Consider the following 21,777-nt stretch of genomic DNA (forward strand, 5'->3'; position numbering starts at 1 on the left):
ACATTCCGGTGACTTATTAAGGATGTCCATTGGCACTTGATGACACAAGGCTGGAAAAAAGTGCATGGGGGGCAGAAAGTTGGGTTGGGAGGTTGGTCAAATTTGGACTGAGAATTTGCTACATCTGTTTCTTAATCACCCTGGGTTGACTGTGATAATTTTAAAGTTGTTTGGGGGACTCTAGGAACTGTCATTTTCAGACCTCGGGTTCTGGGCTGGATGCTTTCTTTGCCCGTCCACATCTACTCTCCCCGGCTCTCTTCCTAATGGTAATGAACCTGACAGAACAAATGGGCTTCCTTGCCCTCCAGCTCCCTCTTGGATTCAGCTGATGGAGTTGGAGGGAGGAGAATGAGGTTGGGATATTTGTTCTCCCGGATCCCTGCTCCTGTGGGCTGGCCTTGGATGGCTGTGCCCTTTGACAGAAGATTGCAGCTCCTCTCAAGATGGCATCCTCTACAGGATTTTCACCTTCTGGTTGGTAATCATGCCTTCCTCTCTTCCCTTGAGTCCTGAGTGTCTAGTTACAGTGACACTAGTTCCAGGGGACTGCATTATTCCTTGTGGTTTCCCTGCAAAATTTTAAATAGTTCTTTGATTTAATATTTCTTGAATTATCTTAATTTGAGCATGTCATCTCTTTCCTACTGGAACCTTGACTGTTACACATCTATGAAAAATTGTCATTAATTAAGCATGCTATTAATGACCTAGTTCTAAGAGGACTAAGGGAAATATATGACACATTTTCACATTTCAGTGTGTGCAGTCTTGATATTACCCTTGCTTTGATTTTTTTTACAAAACTTGTGATCCTGGACAGGCAAGCAAAGCCTCGACTACAGCTGCAGAAGAGACAGATCAGCATTGAAATTTCCAATTTGGGGTAGGAATTCCTTCCTTTCATTACTCCTCAATCATCCATAACGTATAATACATGTAAAGGTACTTCTCGGATACTTAAAAAACCCTCTTTCCTCCCATGCTGGCTGGCTTACAAGAGAGCCAAGGGGTCTTCTCAGGGAAGGCATAGATTCCTGGTGTTCAGTGATTTAGGCTAAATTACAGCTGCACTTATATTGGCAGGTGAGTCTGAGAGATGCTCAGATCAGCAGGAATTTAGCTTAAGGGAGTGACTTCCCCTCACCTGGTGGACAAAAAGAGTTCTCACAGGACTGTACAAACGGGATTCCACTGGCAGGTCATGGGCTCCTTAGGGCAAGGATTTTAGTTGATTCACTCTGAACTCCTAATCTCACAAGTATCTGGCAAATAGAGATGCCCAATCAATGCCTGTTGAATGAGTAGGGTGGACTCAGGTCTCCAGGGAGCTCGGGAAGCCATCTCTTCATTCCCCTGCCTCCGATGAGCTGTCAATAAAGCAAAAAAGCTCTCCAGTGTGAGTGAGGATGGCCTTCCAAAGCTTATTTATCCACACATTTAAGATCTTTCTCTAATTGAAAGCTACATAATTGCAGGTTAAGCTAATTTTATTGGACATAAATAAAAATGAATGGTAAGACCCTTATAACAGCTGTTTTTATATCTCAAGGCAGTCAAATCTTCTCCAGCTTCTTTCTCTTTTTCTTGGTGGACTAAATTATCCCAATTTCTTAAAAATTTCCCAAGACTCAAACTCAGAAGAGTATGATGAAATTGTCTAAAGACATTTGAATTTATACTGTACCTGGTTTGGGGACTATGTCTCCTAGAATTATTCTGTTTTACGACAGGTCAGCATGTTTTAAGAATCAAAATGATTCAGAAGCTAGTCATTGAGATTGGGTTGTCTCCTGTAGCCTCCTCATTTCTCTTCAGTAGTGTTAGGGCAGACGGATGACAAGAGAGGGATTCATTGAAGGTAAATCTTTTAATCCAATCTGGTATTATGGGTTTTAGAAAGTAATCCAGAGAAGTGGTGGCATCAAACTATGCATGTAGGTAAAGGGGTTTGGGTCACTTTATATCTTCAAATCATAGGCAGGTTCATTCAATTTCCCACAAAGGGAAAGAGAGGAGTCAGACCTGGAAAGAGTGAAGTATTATTATTTTTTTCTTCAAATATGTATCAGCCAATCTCTTAAGGAAACTGGAACAGAAAAAACAGAGGAAAAATAAGTGAGGCTTCCCTTTTAATCAACTGAGCTGAATGAGGGGCTCTGAGCAACCATCAGCAAAACCAGCCTAGATTCCTAAGAGAAGGGGTGAAGAAAGCACGCACTGATTTTCTGGCCCCTGTCTGAGTGGAGGGCTTGGAAACAATCTGAGTGGGTGTGGCAACTACTCACCTCCAATGTGTTCATGGTCTTAATGGTGGAACCAGAGAGCCTCAGGGCAGGAGCCTTCAGCAGCTGCCTTAGGATCCCATTCATTCAGTGCACAGAATTTAATTAAAAGGTAGACTGAATTATGACCTGCCTCTAGATTGAGGTGGAAAATAATTTATTTTAAAAACAGTAAGCTCTGGATTTACATCATAGTTTTGGATAGAGCTTTGGATAGAAGGAGAAGCTCTAAAAGTCTAGGTGTCTGCTGAAACCAGGGCTTTTGCTCTGCAAAAGAAGGGGGTGATTCTTTGGAGGGGACAGGCACTCTTAGACAGGAGGGCCAGAGAGAAAGAGAAGGAGAGAAAGGAGAAGGGGAAAGAGGCAGAGGCTGGCAAGGTGGGATCAGGATCCAAGGGCCTGGAGCTGTCAACAGATATTTTAGCAATGATGATGCCCAAAGCCTGGGTACAGGTTGTGTATGGACCACATCACACATCTAAGGAGAGCAATTCACTTTGCAGGTATGAATATTTGAACTTGAATATTTATTATGATGATTATCCACCAGATGTCAGTAAAGCATCTAATTCTAACAACATAGGAGGGTAAAGGCAACTTTCCAACAGACGAAATTGTCTCAAGGAAGGGGTGCTTTAAAAAAATTTGCACAAAGGAATAGTATGTGCTAGCAGAGCCCTGATTCTTGGCCTTCTTCCACTTACTATTTAAAATATCTCCCTCTTACACTTCTCCCAAAAGATAAAGACAAGAAAAAAGAAAGAAAACACTCCCAAGTTTTCCACCCTCCAAGAAGCCATCATATCCAAAACCTGCAAAACAGCCTAACCAAATGGAACACAACTTTTACTGTACTCAAGTGCATTAGATCCACTTTAAGAGCTTTTCCTATGTTTCACTCATAACACATCATGCGTCACTTTGGGTATTTACAGTATGTATTCTATAATTATCTGTGTTCATGTTTCCTTCTCCTCGAAAGTTGTAAACCTCTTTTAAATCAGTAATTTATATTTTTATTTAAATTATGCATATTTGTAGTTAAATTTAAGTATTATCAATAGTATTTGGCTTATAATAAAAACCAGCAGTCACCTACCCTACCCCACCCTAGTCCTACTAGGACTACTCCTTGGATGTACCACTTTCACCTCTTTTTCCTGTTTCTTTGGCTATATACATCCATACGTCTAAATACTTCGCTTCAATGTCTATTTCTTGATTAATCAGATTTTTCACTGCCTTCTTATTACAGTGGTTGAATATATGAGTCAGGCTAAGAACGCTAACTGATATAATAACCTCTCCATCATGCTAGCTTAACACAATAAAAGTTTCTTTCCAAAGTAGGTCATTAAAAGAGATGAGAAGATGTTCTCCACATCTTCAGGAACTCAGGGTCCTTTCATCCTTTGATGCCACCATCTTCAATATGTGGTCTCCAAGTTCCCCTGGAACAGGAAGAGAGAACAAAGGATTAAATATGAGGGATGTGGGGCAGTCGGGAAAGAGTGGTGTTTGGAGAAGCAAAGGGAAGAAAGTGTATCAAGTTGGAGGAGTGATAAATTGTGCCAAGTAAGGAAAGAGAGAACTGACTATTGGATTTAGCAAGAAGGATGTCATTGGTAACCACGCTAAGATTGTGGGATGAAAACGTGAGTGGAGTGAGCCTACAAAAGGGAGAGGAGTTGGGATAAATGCAGAAGCATTGTAAAATGGTTTTGCAGCCCTTTCATGTGGAGAAATAGGGAGGGAGCTGAAGGAGCAAGGAGAGTTCAGCTAGTTTGTATGCTGAAGGGGGATGACCCTGTAGAGAGGATAAATGACAGGGTAGGATGGGGGGAGAATTCTGGAGTGGTTCTCTGAACTAGCTCACAGCATGGGGAGCTTTACAGCTGGAAGGCGGCCTTCAGTCACAGGAAGGAAGGGCACATGGTGTGAACGCTGCAGCAGGTGAATGGGGAGACGTGGTGATGGGAGTTTGGGAGAGTTTTTCTTGGAACATGAGGCGAGGTCATTAGCTGAGAGTAAGGATGGGGCTCAGCTGAGAGGGTGGTTTTAAACTTTATTTCTTCTTTTTGAAAAATTAGTTTTCAGTCACTGTAGAGCGATCTGGGGAGGGAACACAGGTGTTCAACCTGCCATATTTAATAGGAAGCCCAATTATAAACTACTTAAAATTCCAATCCTACTCCTTTGCGTCTGTCAGGGTCTGAACCAGTAAACTCTCAATAAATGTTTGTGCAGCTGAAGTGAATTTTCTTCGTGGTCACAGTCAGCTTTTCCATTAAAAAAAAAATGTTTCTTCCTTATCACTTCCACAGACTTGAGAAAATTAAAGATTAACCTGTTAAAGACAGCTTCTCCACCCTTTCTTGCTGGGTGTTTTTGTGTTTGGGTCGCCCGTGTTTGCAGGTGTGCACGCTGTTGATACACATCTTTGCAGAACATGGAGGGTCTGAATTGACCCGGTAGCCAGCGGTTTGGGAACCTTGTTAGTTGCAGGTTGTCTCAGGGTGTGGCCAGCAGCATCCTGCCTGAGGGTCAGAGCCAGGCCTCTGTGCTTCTGGGATGGGATGCCAGATATGGGCGCTTGTTCTATGATCTGGAGAAAGTAGATTGAAGTGCCACTCATGTTACTGTTTTTGAATTGAGATTTAAAGCATTTATAGGACAGCAAATTCAGAGGGTGAGGGAGCTGGTTATTGCCATGAGAGAGGACAAGTCTCCACTCTGTGAGCTTCAGACATTTACTTAAAAACAAGAAGAACCTACATTTATGGAGGCTTATTTAATCCTGATGACTTCTGTTTGAGTATTATTATCCCTATTTTACACATAAAGACACTGAAGCAGGGAAGCTCAGTGACTTGTTGAGGTCAGACAGTTAGAAGTGAGAGGTGGGTTTTAAACCAAGGTGCATTGGCTCTGGAGCCCAAGTTCCTCTTAACCTCTGTGCTGACTCCCAGAGCCTCTATTTTCCTACCTTTCAAATGGGAATATGAGCATGTACCTTGCAGGGTCATGCTGAGAATTAAATGAGATAATGTATATAAAGTATCCGGCATATCACGGGAACTCTATAAGAGTTTTGTTAGTACTTAAAGTTGTTTTTCTTTCCTTTCTTCTTTTTTTTTCAACAAGAAATATATACAAAGATGTTAATATTATTTGGTAAGAAATACACAGAAAAACCCACTGATCTGCATAGTGATGGTTCTTATAGTTCTTTCCATTGTGTATAGTTTCAGGAATTGGTTTTTGGAGAATAAATTACAACTACAATTTATCTTGTATATTTTATTATTCCAATAAAAGCTCACAGTTCAATTTTTTTTTAAAGGAAAGAAAACCTAATAATATTCAGAGTAAAGTACTCCCTGATATTTTTCTCAGTTTTCATAAAGCATTTATTTTTCCACTACAAGTTCCTCATGTTTTCATTAGTAATCTGGAGTATTGGCAAGACCAGAACCATTTTCAGCTGAAAAGTCATAAAATAAGATCACCAAACAAGGGGAACATATTTTAAATGAGGACTTGTAGGTTTCTTCTTTACTCAGCTCTTTTATTATTAATAGTAAAGTGAGTGAGAGACAAGTTGTCAGGTAAAGACCATGTGGGTCTTTATGTGGGTCAGAAGACCGGCACCTATCCCAGCTCTGCCTCTTACTGGTCATGAAAACTTGGGTAGGGCACCCAACTTTTCCATGGTCAATTTCCTTATTTGGAGTTGGAGATAAAGCTTTCCTAGTACAGTCCCAGGAACACTGGTTCCATGAGATATTAGTAGGTGACAAAGAAGAAAGGGTTTTATGGTCAAATACATTTGGGAAATTCTACATTAGGCAATCCCAGATTAGACAAAGTATCTTTATCATGGGCCTTCTCAGGGCCTTTGATATGTTAATAACACTGTTAATTTCCAAGCAAAGGATGTAGTATTTTCTAAACTTAATTCATCACAGAATTGCTTTGTCAAAGAATATCTCTCACACTAGGATTATACATACAAATATATATAATACATCTATTATATATAATAAATATATATATAAATGTAAATATATGTGTGTATAATGTAAAACCTTTTACAAATGTTAGTAAATGATAATCATTAACTATTCAGCCATTCATGTAATAAAGAACCAAGTAAATATCTCTTAACTAGGAGACTTTTCCCCATAATTTCTCTATACATTGTACTGCTGGGAAACACTACTGTTAAGTTACTGGTACAATTCTTATTGATCACTAAGCTTCACTCATAATCCCTTCTAAGTTTAAATGTTCTTACTATGGAATATAGGACTCATATATTTGCATAACTCACTATATGCACACCTATATGTGTATATATATGTGTGTGTATATATATATATGATAATGATCACAGAATTGCTTTCCTTTGTCTCAAATCTGAGATGCTTATATCAAGAAAGATTTGTGACTATAGAAGACATGAGCAGACGCAAGTAAAGGCCCCTAAAGTGTAGGGTAGGTATGAGGAAGATGACCTATTGTGCTTTTATTGTTGTTGAGAGATTGAGAGTCTATCAGGTAAAGGAATGGTTCATTATGTATCAAAATGTTGCTTAACTTAATCATCCAGTAGTTTAGGACTAGCGATATGGTCTGTCCTTCTCTGCTCTCTTGTAAGATTGCCAGAAGAATCACGAGGTGACAGATAAACTACTGGCCAGGATCATTTTTTATTACTGCTTTCCCTCACCTCCTTCTTTTTAGAAAGGGAAGTTTTGAGTTAAAATGTGAATAAAAAAATAAAACCATAGACATTAATTTGCTGAATTCTGAACCAAATCAATGTACAAGATGATCCATTTTGGGTGTAAAACAAGGATTTCAAACTTTGATCCTTTAAAAATTATATTTTTGTGTGTATGTTTCTCTTTGTGTATAAATATATACGGTAATATAACATTAATCTATGAAAATAAATATTTGCTGTGCAATCAAAAGAATTTTAAAACTCTTTGGTCTGACTTTTGTAACTTTGTTCATTTCCATGAAATTTTATAACTTGAAGGTTTTTAATAGAAGAGTGCTGCATGTAAAAGTATTTAATGTCTTGACTCACATTCTGGATATGGATATAGATTGCTTTAATTTACTGTTGCCCTCAGGTCTATAGGTTCCCATGCCCTGACACTAAACACACATTATTATATGCCTAGTATTATTATTTTTCTCTCTTCTCCCTCACTTTTACATTAATCCTTATGTCTCTTGACAATTGCATTCCTCTGCCTGCCTGCCTCCATCAGTATTTCTAATTTATTTTGGGCAAGGAAACTAGATGAGCAGGTGTAATAGAACTGCATTTAAATGAACCCAATAGGCTCTAAGTAACAGGCCATCCTTCAATTATGTGAGTACAAGAGCTGAGAAGCAGGGCCTGAGGCACCTTCTGTGTTTCTTTCTAGAATAAGAATTTTGTTTTGGTGCGGATGTTTGCTCTTTGGATAAGTACATGTGACTGCAGTGATTAAAAAATGACTTTCTAAGAGTTACGGAACACATAGTACTCATTATAGAGAATTTGGAAAATACATAAAGGTACAAAAAAGAAAATTAAAAACTTATAATTTCAGTTTGGAATAACCAGTATAAACATTTACATGTATTTCTTCCTTTCTTATTTGCATATATATGTCATATATTTATTTTGTGCATGTTTTACAAAATTTGGTTTATACTGCCTTGCGAGTTTTGTATTACAGTTTTTCATGTGACAGTGTCAATAAGCATCTCCTATGTCATCACAGTTTTTTCAAAATCCACATCCATGTTAGTGTCTAAGTTCCTCAAGTGAATGCACAATACAGTAACTTATCTAACTATCCCCAGTTATTGGAAGTGTTTGACAGTTTACAAAACACTATGATAAAAAAACTTGTAAATAAATATCTGTCTACATCGTAAATCATTTTTTAGGCTAAATTCTCAAATGAAAATACTGGATAGGAGATATGAAATGTGATGAGCATTCTTACAGCTAAATTGTTGTGCACGTCCTTAGTTATTTCTGTACACGAATTCTGTGAAGTGGAATTGCTGTTTAAAGAATATGCAGGTTTTGTTTAAGTATGTGTGTTTTTAAAATGGGACTAGGTCTTTCTGTCTTTTTTTCTCATTGTGAAAGAAACACATGCTCACTGTAAAAAATATTCAGACACAGAAAAGCATGAAGAAGAAAGTAAAAGTCACCTGTCTTTCCATAATTCCTGTTGACATTTGGATTCTGTGCCGACATACAGAAATATGTGCACCGATGTGAGAAGTCACGTATACCTCCATCATTACAAAAATGGGACCCATACTCTGCAAACTCTGTTGTATACTGATATTTTAAGAAAACACATTAAAGCATGGCACACTTAGAAAAATATGCACAAAACAGAAGTGTACAGCTGGATGAATGTTCACAAATAAACACCCAGATTAAGAAAAAGAAAAAATGTGGAACCCTTCACCAGGTTGTATGTTATCCTTACCCAGGTGCCATGCTAACTCTGTATGATTCTAGTCTTAAGTTTATGTGCTCCTGAAAGGAACACTTAAAATGTATCAGGGATACATTTTCTTGTTAACATTTGACTATAAGACATCATTGATTGTTAGTGTCCCATTGTTTTAGGTACTACAGAGAAAGAAAGAGAGAGAGAGAGAGAGAGAGTGAAAGGAAGGAAGGAAGAAAGGAAGGAAGGGAGGGAGAAAGAAGGAAGAAGAGGGAGTAAGAAAAAGGAAGAAAGCAAGCAACGGCTGCCACCTAAACTATAGCATAACACTTTGTTGATAGGACAGTCCTGTGTCATAAGCAGCTTCTTTTTTTAAAAATTGAGATATAATTGACATAAACATTATATTAGTTTTGGGTGTACAACGTAATGATTCAGTATTTGTATATTGCAAAATGATCACCACAATAAGTCTAGTTAATATCCATCACCACACATAGCACATTTTTTTCTTGTGATGAGAACTTTTAAGATCTACTCTCTCAGCAACTTTCAAGTGTACAATACGATATTATTAACTATAGTCACCATGCTGTGCATTACATCCCAGGACTTACTCATCTTATAACTGGAAGTTCATACCTTTGGGTCCCCTTCCCCCATTTTGCCCACCCTCTATCCCCATCTCTGGCAACCATCAATTTGTTTTCTGAATCCATGAGTCTGTTTTTTGTTTGTTCGTTTGTTTGTTTTAGATTCCACCTATAAATGAGATCATACATTATTTGTCTTTGTCTGTCTGATACAACCAGCTTCTTGATGCTTTGAAATTTCCTTCATCTATTCTGAAGTTTGCCAGTTTCTCCACCCTTCAAGCTGGATTGTACGGTGTGTGAAGGCAATCTCTGCATTTTCTTATCTTTAGTCACTTTGGGTATCTTCTTTCTTGGGTCCCATCAAGCACTGGTTGTTTCTTCCCCAGAAAATATGAAATTATGGTCATTCTTCTCATGAAGATTATTTGCTTCAGTAATATTACATTTGTACTCTGCTTTTCTGTTTCCATATCTTTCTGCATACATTATATGATTTTGTTTCAATGCTGGTTATGCTGAAATCTTTTGAAAGACGTTTTAAATAACAATTAAACTCAACATGCGTGGTACCAATGAAGTGCATAACTCAATTTGAAATGACAACTATATAAAATCTTTGCTGGCGTTCATGCATGACCAAGCATTTAGGAGGATAGCAGAACCTATGTGAAAAATGTAGGTCTAAGAGTCAATGAAATATAATATATACACACCATCACTTTTCTTATAATTGAGATTTTATTGGTTTAGCGTCTGGTCTGTTCACAGATGATATAAATAATCTATACACAATTTTTATGCAAGTCCTAACAAATCTAAAAAAATGTGGTTGCAGTCCTATTCTAACAAGTTACCCAGTCACTTCAGTTAAAATTTGGAGGCAAATTGTCCTTTGGAAGAGGACATCAAGTACTCATATGATAAAATATTGATAAATTGTTAGGTTAAAATCCCACTAATTCATGACTTAATAACATACTTACAACATACTAAAAAAAGTCCAATCTTTCACAGTGTATGATTAAAGCTGCAGTATAAACTGGGCTACTGCTACCAAAGATGTCACAGATGGCACTCAAGTCTGACCAAGAGCACCAAGATCAGGGAGCAGTTTGCTTAGAAAACTATTCTACCAAAGAGCAGCATGAAGTATAGAAGATCAGCAATGAAATGTTTGAGACATGCTAAATGTATGATTATGACTGTGAGTTGCATTTAATTATGCTTCATGTTAAAGGATATAATCCTCCCTACCCCCAGCCTATGGAATGGTAAGTTGGAGCACAAGACGTCAAAGATTTCCTTAATTCAATATTCCTTGAATTCCAGGTTGTGCAGAAAAATAAACAGCAGTACCTGATTTTACCTTTTAAGGAGAAGCATTTACACTTATCTAAATAGATTAAAAAATTCGTAATTATTTTTAGGGTGTCTAAAAAGCATGCCTTTACAAGACAGTTGAACAGTAAGGGGAGAATGGAGACCACGGACAAGAGTTGGAATAGGATATTCATCATCAGACTTGGCTTCTTTTGCTTCTGCTTCGCCACAGGGTGGACTCTCCTCTTTGTTCTGTTTTCTGCAGTTACATCTTCTTTAGTGTCTTCCTGACCCACTTCGGCCTGTTCCTTTTGCTCCTCTTTCATTTTTTTTTGGTTTCCACTCTGAAGATCGATTCTTCCCTGTTGCCTTTTTGTAGCTTAGTTTCAACGTTTGCAGATACAGTTTGGTGGACCATTTCACACTTCCCTCAGGGTTTCTTTGCTGCCCCTTGGGCTGAATTGCTCTGCCTCCTGGGCATCTTGGAGGACTGCTGCCACTCCTGTTGCTGCATCGCTGGAAACTGCATCATTGTTTTCCATGGCTGCACAATAGTCCATCTCATGGGAGTGCCGTACTTTATTTATTAATCCTGAAAATGATGGAAATTCAAGTCTTTAATTTTTCACTGTTTGTAAAAGTCAAGACAGTAATTCTTTTGCTCGGATAATTATACTTTTTTGTATAACTATTACCTTGTACTACATTGGTCCCAAAAGGCCACTGGTCCTGAAAGAAGGACCAATAACCCAAATGTTATTGTGCATTTTATGGATTTTATGTGTACTTTTAAAAAGTTATTCAGATTGACAACTACTGATAGTGTCTGAGAATGTGTAATTCCTGAATCCTCGAGAATACTTTCCTGGGTAATACTTCATGTTTTACTGGCCTTATTTTATTGATTAAAAACACCTCTTCCAATATATCAACTTTTTTTCTGATTTGTATGTTGTAAATTTATTTTAGATTATCATTTACCTTTTCACTTAAAAAATTTTTTTCATAGCCTTCTTTTTGCCATTCAGAAATTCTAAATTTTTCTGAGTTCATTCTGTTGATATTTCCCTAGACGGTTTTTGGATTTTATTCTCTTCTTCTGGGGCCTTCTTCTCTATGAGATAATATAAGTACTTTATTAGTCTATTTATTTGTATTGTTTCAAATTTAAAAATCCAATTGTGAATTTGATTAGAGTTTCATTCCATTAGATGTTAACTTGTGGATAATTGTCATATTTACAATACAAAATCTTTTAATCTGGGCTACAGTATATCTCTCCACTTTTTGTACCTTTCAGGTACCTCAGTAAAGTTTTGTAATTCTTTTCATATGAATCCTGTGCATTTGGTTTTGATTTTACTTTCAGTTATTTTGTCTTGGTTGCTGTGTGAAAGGAAAATCTTTCCTTAATATTTCTAACAAATTAATGCTGATATGTAGAAAAAATGTAAATGAGGTGAAGAATATTCTAGCGTCTCAGCAGTTGATATTAACTTTTGTTTGTATGAAGAGCTTGGTTTTACTGCAAAAAGACCGTAATAGTTGTGAAGGATAGAAATGATCATGTGGCTGACATTTAGGTTTCATGAAAATGAAAAAGAAGCTTTAAAAAAAAAGAGAGTAGGTGAGGGACAAAAGAAAAGTTCTAGAATGTGGGCTCTGGAGAGCACAGCTCCTTGACCCCACTGACCCCAAATCATAGGTGTGTATTCAGCTGGAAGAAGTCAGAATTGGGCCTTTTAATTCTGGGGCCAAGAGCTGGGGTCCTGACTGCCCATGTTGGTACTGTTGGCAAGAGCCACTTAGGGAGGAATTGTCTGATGGAAATAACGTGTGCTATTTGGTGTCAACTTTTCAATTTTGCTACATGGTTAGCAAATTCTGTTCTCTTAATTAATAAAATTTAGTTTTAGGATCACAGTAAAATTGAGTGCAAAGTACAGAGAGTTCCCATATTCCCCCGTCCTTCAACTTCTCCCAATGTCAATATCCTAGCAAATTCTAGTTTTTTTCAATATTTGTGGTGCTAGAGGATTATTTGTTGGGAAGTGGGATTTGTAGCGGTTTGAATTTTACATCAAGCTTGGCATGAAGCAAAAGCAGAATCTGCAAATGGATATAATTGGATATCAAGGTTTTATTTATAATGGTGTTAGAATACATATGCATTTGATGTACATGAATTCAGATGTCTGCTCTGACAGGAAAGAAAAAATGAGGAAGAGAGAAAAGCAAAGAGATAATGATGTGAATGTTAGAAAATTCCATCCCCTATTCCATTTAATAAAGTTACATACAAGAGTGAACATCACAAAGGGGATATTGGACAAATTGTCTTTGCTGTGCACATGGACAAGTGGTATGTATATCTGTCTCCTTTCTGTTGAAATTTTTCAATGGTAATTTTACAATACTAGATTTTTAGTCTTTTGTTATCTAGGTGAAAAGTCATCTCCAAATCATATCATCTCCAAATAATTTTTCTCCTTTCTAATTTTTGTCTCTTTTATAATATTTATAACTCACTTTCTCTTTCTTAATACATAGATTAGAAATTCCAGTTTGAATAATGGATGTGAAAGCAAGTAATCTATTCTTGTTCCTAATTTAGTTACTGAGGCTATTTTTCATCATGTTAAGAATCTATTTTTCTAGTGTTGATTCATAAGGGGTTTTTTTAAAAAGAAAAATAGATTCTGAATATTATCAAGTATCTTTTCAATACTGATTGAGATGATCATATACTTTCATGCTTTGACTAATTTTATAAATTATATGCATTTTTTTTCTTAACATTTAATCATGCTTGCATTCATGGAGTAAAGTCAACTTGGTAATGATATATTACTACTTTGGACTTTTAGATTTGAATTGCTTATATTTTATTTATAATTTTCACATCTATATTCCTAAATGAGATTGGTCTGTGTTTTTTTTTTTCTCTATCTTTGTCAGATTTTGGATTAAGTGATTTTTATCTCATCTTTTCTGTCTTGTTTCAAGTCTGTGATTTCGATATCTAAAAAGTTCTTTTTAATACTATTATTATTTTTTAAAATATAATTTTCATAAAGTTGAACATAAACATACCCTATAATTCAGCAATTCTTCTATTAGGTAGAAACTCTGTTTCAAGTCTAAGCCTATTCCAATTCAGGTCGCTATATTCCCAAACAGTGCACATGTGTATTAGGAGACATATAAAGAATGTTCATGGTACTATTGTTTATAATGGAAAAATATTGGGAAGTAGTGTGATTAGTTGTAAAATGAAAAAATGTATTGTACAGGCAATACTACACATCATCATGAATTACTTTCAAAAACAAAATACTGTGTAAAAAACACATAAAGAACAATATGTAAAGTATAACTCAATTTACATAAAAGCTCAAAAGAAGCAAAACTAAACAATATATTGTTTGGGGATTTATCCATATGTATGTATAAAGAAATTACAAATAAAAGGAAAAAAAGCTTAATATAAAATCCAGATAGCAGAGACAAGGAGTGGGGGCTGTGAGTTGGGAGGGGTGCTCTAGAGGTTTCAAAATTACCAGTAACGTTTCTTTCTTAAGTTAGATTGTGGATAAATGGGTGTTTATTTTATTGTTATTGATTATGAACTGTCCATTTACATATATATACACCCTTTTGTATATCTCACAGTATTAGTTTCCCAGGGCTACTATAACAAATTGTCACAAAAGAGGCATCTTAAAACAACAGAAATTTATTCTCTGTTGTCTGAAATTTAGTTCTGGCAACTAAATCAAGGTGTCAACAGGGCCAGGTTTCTTCTGATGGCTCTAGGGAAGAAGGCTTCCTTGCCTCGTCTTAGTTTCTAGTGGCTCCCAGCTATCCTTGGCTTGTAGGTGCATCTTTCCAATCTCTGCCCTCATCTTCACATGGCCTTCTTCCCTGTGTGGGTCTCTGTGTGTCTCTTTTTCCTTTAAGGACACCACCCTATAAGGCCTTCCTATAAGGCCCACCCTAATCCAGTATGACTTCATCTTAATTTAACTAATTACATCTGCCAAGATCCTATTTCCAAGGTGACCAGTTCTGAGGTCCTGGGTGGACATGAGTTTTGGGGGAACACTATTTAACATACTACCCTTATGTATTTCATTTTTTAAGGAAATAAAAAAAATTTTTTAAAAGCAGAGTAGTATAGGGCTACGAGTTTTGGGAATAACTTTGCAGCTTAAGTTGAGTGTTTCTCATTCTTTTTTAAAAATAAATATAATGGATTTTAGCTCTTAAAAAAAGTGTGTTTTTCCTCTGCAACCTGAGTTTACTGTTTCCATTTTCTCCAGTCACGTTACGTTGCTTCCTAGGCTCTGTGTTGCTTTTTCCTATTTATTGACATTGAAGCAATGGAGGGCTAGTCAGGCTTGGTTCACCTGGCTAGGGACAGGGGTTGGCCTCAGTCCCCCTCATTGTCACCAGAATGCTGTCAGTGTCCTCTCAGATCTTAAGGGATGAGGGTGAGTGCTTGTGCATCACACCTGGCTAACTGTGCAGGCATTTTCTCTCCTTGTAAGGACTTGAATAACTGGATGCAAATGTAGTTCTTTTGAAACAATCTATCATTGTTTCTGCATCAGAAACAGTCAAGAAAAAATTGCAGTCTCTTCAGGACACTACTCCAGTGGCCATTCCTGACTCCGTCCCTCTCTCCTCCGAACCTCACACCTTGGAAGAGATCATTTTCTGCCTTGTCTAATTCAGCTCCTAGCCAGATTGCTTTCCATGTAGTTACAACCTCAGAATGGTGCAGGAAGCCAACTGACAATGCAGTTTAGGGAAGGGATGCCAGGGCCTAGTGTGAAAAAAATAGTCTGATATTTTTCCTTCTTGTTTATTAAATTTTAAAAAATATTAAAAGAAAAGTTATAAAAACATTTGCCTTGATCATTTGAAATTTTCTTGGCCTCAGTTTTCAGAAAGCTTCATGGTTAAAGCTGGAACATAATACAATTCTAAAACTGCTAGAAATGTGTCCTAAGGATGTAAAATTGTCCCTTTGCATTTATTTTTGTCATTGTTTACTTTATATACATATTCAAATACACACATGTACATTTTAAGCTATTGGATAACAAAAATTTTAAATCTGTGTTATTGTGCAGCAGTAGTTTCTTCATTTTCGTTGTTATATATTATTACATTATATAGAATATATCCAATTTATCCATTTTACTCTTAAAATTTTGTTTATATTTATATATATTTTTTCTTGTGGGATTGCTTTCTTTCTCTCTTCCTTCTTTCTTTCCTTCCTTTCTTCTTCCCTTCCCTCCCCCCTCCCTCCCTCTCTCTCTCTCCCTTTCTTTCTTTCTTTCTTTGTTTCTTTCTTTCTTTTTCTTTCTTCTTTTCAGTTTTACTGAGCTATAATTGACATACAGCACTGTTTGTTTAAGGTGCACAGCATAAGGATTTGACTTACATCATGAAATGATTATCACAATAAGTTCGGTGAACATCCATCATCTTGTACAGACACAAAATTAAAGAAATAGAAAAAAAATTTTTTCTTGTGAACAGAACTCTTAGGGTTTACTCTCTTTCATATATAACATACAGTGGTGTTAAATATATTTATCATGTTGTATATTACATCTTTAATACTTATTTATCTGATAACAGGAAGTTTGTACCTTTGACCGCCTTCATCCACTTCCCCCTCCCCCACCTCCCGCCTCTGGTAACCACAAAGCTGACCTCTTTTTCTATGAGTTTGTTTGTTTTTGAAGTATAATTGACCTACAACACTATGTTAGTTCCTGTTACACAACATAGTAGTTGGATATTTCTATATATTTCAAAACGATCACCATGATAAGTCTAGCTACAGTATGTCTCCATACTAGGATATTACTTAGTTATTGACTATATTTTCCACATTTCATACCCATGACCCATTTATTTTGCAACTGGAACTTTGTACCTCTTAGTCTCCCACAACTATTTCTTTCCTCCCCTTACCCCTCTCCCCTCTGACACCACCTGTTTGTTCTCTGTATCTGTAACTTTGTTTCTGTTTTTTTACCTTTGTTCATTTGTTTTTTAGATTCCGCATATAAGTGAAATCATACAGTATTTGTTTTTCTCTGTCTGACTTATTTAGCATAATATCCTCTAGGTCCATCCATGTTATCACAAATGGCAAGATTGCATTCTTTTTTTTTATAACTGAGTAATATTCCATTGTATACATATACCACATCTTCTTTAGCCATTCACCTATTGATGGGCACTTAAGTAGCTTCCATACCTTGGCTATTGTAAATAATGCTGCAATGAACTTAGGAGTGCATGTATCTTTTCTAATTCATGTTTTTGTTTTCTTTGGAGAAATACCTAGAAGTGGAATTGCTGGATCATATAGTAGTTATATTTTTAATTATTTGAGCGATCTCCATACTGTTTTCCTTAGTGGCTGTGCCAATTTAATTTCCACCAACAGTGCACGATGTTTCCTTTTTCTCTACATCCTTGCCAACATTTGTTATTTGTTGTCTTTTTGTTGATAGCAATTCTGACAGGTGTGAGATGATATCTCATTTTGATTTGCATTTCCCTGATGATTAGTGATGTTGAGCATCTTTTCATGTGCCTGTTAGCCATCTGTATGTCTTCTTTGAAAAAATGTCTATTCAGATCCACTGCCCATTTTTAATTGGGTTGTTTGTTTTTTTGATGTTGAGCTGAATGAGTTCTTTGGATATTTTGGATATTAACCCTTTATTGGATATATCGTTTGCAAATATCTTCTCCCATTCAGTAGGGGGCCTTGTGGTTTTGTTGATAGCTTCCTTCACTGTGCAAGAGCATTTTAGTTTGATGTAGTCCCATTTGTTTACTTTGCTTTTGTTTTCCTTGACTGAGGAGACATAGTCAAAAAAATATTACTAAGACTGATGTCAAAGACCATACTCCCTATGGTTTCTTCTAGAAGTTTTATGGTTCAGGTCTTACAATTAAGTCTTTGATCCATTTTGAATTTATTTTTGGGTATGGTGTGAGAGAGTAATCCAGTTTGATTCTTTTGCATGTAGCTGTTCAGTTTTCCCAACACCATTTATTGAAGAGGCTATCTTTCACTCTATGAATATATCACAATTTATCCATTTTACTCTTAAAATTTTTTATTGTGGTAAGATATACATAACATAAAATTTACCATTTTAATCATTTTAAAGTGTACAGTTCAGTGGCATTAAGCACATTTATACTGTTGTGCAACCATCACCACCATCTATCTCCAGAAATTTTCATCATCCCAAACTGAAACTTCATACCCATTAAACAATAATTCCCCATTCCCCCTTTCCCCAACCCCTGCCAACCACTGTTCTACTTTCTGCCTCTGTGAGTTTGACTACTATAGGGACTTCATATAAGTGGAATCGTATAATATTTGTCCTTTTGTGTCTGGCTTATTTCACTGAGCATAATGTTTTCAAGGTTCATATATGTTGCAGTATGTATCAGACTCTCCTTCCTTTTAAGGCTGAATAATATTCTATTGTATAGATATACAGCATCTTGTTTATCCATTCATCTATTAATGGACACTTGGCTTGCTTCCACACTTTGGCTATTGTGAATATTGTTCATGGGAACATGGGTGTACCGATATCCACTCAAATTTCTGCTTTCTATTCTTTTGAGTATATATCCAGAAGTGGAATTGCTGGACCTTGAGATAATTCTATGTTTAATTTTTTGAGGAATCACCATACCATTTTCCACAGTGGCTGCATCATTTCACATTTCTACCCCTCCATTCTACTCTTGATGGACATTTGGGGGTTGTTTCTAGTTTGGGCTACTATGAATGATACCAAAAGCATGCTTATACATGTCTCTTGGTACACTTATGTACACATTTTCATCAAGTGTATGCCAGGAATATGTATGTATGCATATGTTCACCTCTCACAGAGAATCCCAGACTTTTTCCAAAGTACCAGTACCAACTGACACTACTGCCAGCACTGTGAGAGTTCCATTTGTTTCCATTCTTGCCAACTTAGCATTGTCAGTTGTTAAAATGATAGCCATTCTGATAAGTACGTAGTGTATCTCATCGGGACTAATGATGCTGAGTATCTTTCATATGCTTATTGATTTGGGATAGCCTCTTTCATGAAGTGTCTGGTTTAAATCTTTTGCTTAAAAAAAAACTGGATTGTCTGTCTTTTTCTTATTGATTTGAAAGAATTTTTTATATATTCTCGATATAAGGGTTTTTTGTTGGATATTTGCTTTGCAAATAGCTTTTCCTACTTGGTGGCTTGCCTTTTCTCTTATGTACTATAGCTTAAAGAAACATACTTGTTCCTGGAACTTCCCTGGTGGTGCAGTGGTTAAGAATCCACCTGCCAATGCAGGTGACAAGGGTTCGAGCCCTGGTCTGGGAAGATCCCACATGCTGTGGAGCAACTAAGCCTGTGCACCACAACTACTGAGGCCTGCACTCTAGAGCCCGCGAGCTACAATTACTAAGCCCATGTGTCACAACTACGGAAGCCCACGTGCCACAACTACTGAAGCCCATGCACCTAGAGCCCAGGCTCCTCAACAAGAGAAGCCACCTCTATGAGAAGCTCGCACACCGCAACAAAGAATAGTCACTGCTCACCTCAGCTAGAGAAAGCCTGCCTGCAGCAACAAAGACCCAACACAGCCAAAAATAAATAACTAAATAAATTTATATTTGAAAAACCATACTTCTTCCTATATATTATACAGTTTTGATCACACCTTAGAATTTTTTTCACTTACATTTCTGATTGGTTATTGTGAATCTGGATAAAAGATGTTAATTTATATATATTTATTTTGTAATTAGCCTCTTTACCAAATTAATTATGTGTTTTATTAAATCTTAAGTTCTCTAGGAATTTAATAATGTCACCTACAAGGAAAGAAAGATATTTATCTTCTTTTTCATATTCTGTTTATTTTGCTTTTGTGCATTAGCTAAATGTTTCTAAACATTATTGAGAAGTAGTGGTCATAGTATACATTCCTATCTTGGTCCTGATTTTAATGGAAATGACTTCCATAATTTACTGTTTAGCATATAATTTGCTGTGGTCTTTTCCATTTTTAAATAATGTCTTTCTATTTTACATTATGTGTAGTTATGGTCTCAGAATGATGCAGAAAGTAAAGTGCTAATTACAATTTGTAGAAGGGTCCAGTGTTGAACTAGAGCCAAATATTTGATTCCTCTGTTTCTATTAAAATAAACTTCCTTTAAGGCAGTGGCTCTCAAAAATTTTTAATAATTTCTTTTTTTTTTAACATCTTTATTGGAGTATAATTCCTCTAAAATGGTGTGTTAGTTTCTGCTTTATAACAAAGTTAATCAGCCATACATATACAATTTTTAATAATTTCGACATCACATTTCAGTCTCTGTTTTTCCCATATATATTTGTGACACAATGTTTACCTTTTTATGTATGAGACAATCTGATGTTTTCTATTCTATTTTTCATTTAAAATATATTGGTTGAGACCTACTTAATTGATTTTGTGATCCATTAATGGCTTGCAATCCATTGTTGGAAACATTCCTTCCTAAGTTAATAGGTGTCTCTTTTCTAGCCCTTGGGCTGAGAAAAGGTCCTGGGGGTAATAATTCAGTGAAACACAGGGAATAGTTGAGGACGCATTTGTTAGTACTTCAAAATGCTATCCTTTCATGTGTTTGTTGGCAATCTGTATATCTTCTTTGGAGAAATGTCTATTTAGTTCTTCTGCCCATTTTTAGATTGGGTTGTTTGTTTTTTTGATATTGAGATGCATGAGCTCCTTGTATATTTTGGAGATTAATCCTTTGTCAGTTTCATTGCAGCACTATTTACAATAGCCAGGACATGGAAGCAACCTAAGTGTCCATTGACAGATGAATGGATAAAGAAGATGTGGCACATATATATAATAGAATATTACTCAACCATGAAAAGAAACGAAATTGAGTTATTTGTAGTGAGGTGGATGGACCTAGAGTCTGTCATACAGAGTGAAGTCAGTCAGAAAGAGAAAAACAAATACCGTATGCTAATACATATATACATATGGAATCTAAAAAAAAAAAAAAAGGTTCTGACAAACCTAGAGGCAGGACAGGAATAAAGACGCAGATGTAGAGAATGGAGTTGAGGACACGGGGAGTGGGAAGGGTAAGCTGGGATGAAGTGAGAGAGTGGCATGGACTTATATATACTACCAAACATAAAATAGATAGCTAGTGGGAAGCAGCCGCATAGCACAGGGAGATCAGCTAGGTGCTTTGTGACCACCTAGAGGGGTGGGATAGGGAGGGTGGGAGGGAGATGCAAGAGGGAGGAGATATGGGGATATATGTATATGTATAGCTGATTCACTTTGTTATACAGTAGAAACTAACACACCATTGTAAAGCAATTATACTCCAATAAAGATGTTAAAAAGAAAAAATACTGTCTTGCTGCACTATTTAAAAATTAGAAAAGTTCAGAGGTTTTTGAAAATGGTTATGTGAAATTATTAGGCTTAATCACACTTGATGGCTCAGTTTCTTGAGTGAGTTGAAACATTTTTACTGAACTAATGACTATTTATTTACAAATTATAATTTTTCATATGGCATTGTGAAAACATTTTTCGGATTAAGTAATAAAAAATGGTCAATAATAGCTGTATTAGTCAGCTATTGATGTGATAATATTGCATATCGAACAACTCCAGAATCTCAATGGTGTACAACAACAAACATGAATTTCCTCACCCACAGATCTGCAGGTTAGTTGGAATGGTTCAACTTTAGGCTAAGAGTTGGGTTCAAGTCTGTTCCTTGTTTTTGGACATCACAGAGAGCAGCTGCAAATCACCTGTTTTCCTCATGGAAGATGGCAGAAGTGCAAGACGGGGAAGCAAACTTATGAGAGGTCATTAAAGGCCTCTGCTCTGAAATGCTACACTGTCGTTTTGTCGACATTCCATTGGCCAAAGCAAGTCACATGGCTGAGCCCACCATCAATGGGATGGAGAGGTAAACTGTGGAGTCTGTTGACAGGATGAGGGAGAAAG

At 36.4% G+C, this 21,777-nt stretch overlaps 1 non-coding gene across 1 annotated transcript; it reads right to left on the reverse strand.

Annotated features, from left to right (window-relative positions):
- Positions 1 to 8,759: 8,759 nt before the first annotated feature.
- LOC114237028 (U6 spliceosomal RNA) lies at positions 8,760 to 8,863 on the reverse strand. Its single transcript, XR_003622832.1, has one exon. It is a non-coding gene; the product is annotated as a U6 spliceosomal RNA (small nuclear RNA).
- Between the last annotated feature and the right edge of the window lie 12,914 nt (positions 8,864 to 21,777).

The sequence above is a fragment of the Balaenoptera acutorostrata genome, chromosome 6 (genome assembly GCF_949987535.1).
Source record: "Balaenoptera acutorostrata chromosome 6, mBalAcu1.1, whole genome shotgun sequence".
Taxonomy (NCBI): Eukaryota; Metazoa; Chordata; class Mammalia; order Artiodactyla; family Balaenopteridae; genus Balaenoptera; species Balaenoptera acutorostrata.